The sequence below is a fragment of the Octodon degus genome, unplaced genomic scaffold (genome assembly GCF_000260255.1).
Source record: "Octodon degus isolate 3935 unplaced genomic scaffold, OctDeg1.0 scaffold00427, whole genome shotgun sequence".
Classification (NCBI taxonomy): domain Eukaryota; kingdom Metazoa; phylum Chordata; class Mammalia; order Rodentia; family Octodontidae; genus Octodon; species Octodon degus.
Window position 1 is genome coordinate 361,717 of NW_004525003.1, and position 2,080 is coordinate 363,796.

The 2,080-nt window shown below is 33.5% G+C and overlaps 1 pseudogene; it reads right to left on the bottom strand.

Annotated features, from left to right (window-relative positions):
* Positions 1-1,717, bottom strand: part of LOC101571865 — a 16,329-nt pseudogene extending 14,612 nt beyond the window's left edge.
* Between the last annotated feature and the right edge of the window lie 363 nt (positions 1,718-2,080).

Here is a 2,080-nt window from a genome sequence, read left to right on the forward strand (position 1 = left end):
TGAATAGAAAGATTTGCACTAATAGTATTTGTGGACAGGATATCATCTCTGCATTTTGTAATATGAATAATCACTAAGAAAACAACAATATGCAATGTACTTTTGTAATTTTATTTTTTAGAACCAAGGATTGAACATAAGCCCTTGCACTTGCCAGGAAAGTGCATATTCCACTGAGCCATCTCCCTCGCTCTTTTTTGTTGTAATTTTTTTTCAATGTATTAATTATTGAAACTGTCCTACTAATCACTTTTGAAACTATCTCACTGTTATTTGTTTCTCAATGAAATAGATCACATACTAGTGAATAATGTATTATCTAAGGAAATGCAAATCAATCAAAATTTTCCATACATATCAAATTATACTGCCACAAAACTGGAAATCAGAAACAACAGAAACTATGCAAACATAAGCAAGTAGAAAGAAAAACTCCTGAATAATCAATATGTCACGTGGGACATTAAGGAAGAAATATGATAATTCCTAGAATTAACTGATGCTGGTATAATGTACCAAAATTTCTGGGACACAATGATAGCAGTTCTGCACACCTAGAAGTCCTATAGCAGTGAATGCTGATATCAGAAAGAGAGAGCCCAAATAAATAACATATTCATGCATCTGAGGATCTTGGTTAAAAACAAGAACAATCCAGACCCAGAGCTTGTCAAAGGAAGGAAATAATAAAGGCCAGAGCAAAAATGAATGAAATGGAGACTAAAACACAAAGTAAGAATACTTAAAATAGGCAAGCTCTTAGTTAACCCTTATGCAAAAAAGAAAAGAAAATGACTAGGGGATTTCAAGCAAAAGCAATTCAAAAAAGGCAAAGAAGGACATTATATATTGGTTAATGAAACTACTGAGCAGGCTGAGATAACAATTAGAAACATCGGCACCAAAACACGGAGCACCTAACTTTATATAACAAACTTTAATGAAAAAAAAATCAGATAAACATAATTTTAAGTTATGAAATGAAAAATATAAATTCAAACAAAATATAAATTATCAGACCCCTCTTTACATGCTCACTTAAAAGAAAAAAAGAAATGAATAAGGTGAAATCACAGTGTGTACTGCCAAAATCCAGAAAATTCTTAGCAACTAATTTACAAACATATATGTCAAACAATTGGAAAGCTGAGAAGAAATATATATTCCTAGATACATAGTAATTAGCAAAACTGAACTTAGAAGACTTAATATTCACTAACAATCCAATAACAGACCAGGAAATTGAAGATGTAATGAAATTAATATCTAAGAAAAGCCCAGGACCGGATGGATTCACAGCTAAATGCTATAGAATGTCAGGGAAGATGTAACACTAATGCTCTTCAAACTTTTTAATAAAATTGAGAGAGAAAGATTACTTCTACAATCATTATCAGAAAGTAACATTAACCTGATCCAAAAACCAGACAAGGATCCCACCAAAAAGAGAACTATAGGCCAATTTCTCTAATAAACAGATGCAAAATTTCTGATCCCAAATCTGGAGGATGCGACCAAAAACTAGAACCAAAGGCCAGCTTGTCTAAATAAGATGCAAAAATTCTAAACAAGATACTGGCAAACAGAGTATGACAAATCTTCCAAAAGAGCATATGTAATGATCAAGAAGGCTTTATCCTACAGATGTAAGGATGGCTTACCACATGCGAATTAGGAATGGTGGTTCATCACAAAAATCAAAGGACAAACGCCACATCGTTAACTGAATCGATGCAAAAAGGACTTGAGAACATCCAACATCCATTCATGATAAAAACTCTAAAGAAAATAGGTATAGAAGGTCTATTCAACATGATACAAACCAAACTACTGCCAACATATTAAATTGAGAGAAGCTGACCTCTCCTCTAAAAATCAAGAACAAGACAAAGATGGCCCATATGACCAATCCACTTCAACACAGAGCCGGAAACATTTCCAGAACAATCAACTTGATGCACTCAGTGGTAAATTGATGCAATTTAACATTTGAGATAAGTCACACATACAAACCCAACCCACATATCACATTTCTCTGTTAGAAACACTGCGCGCCTGCACACACACACACGAACTCCAA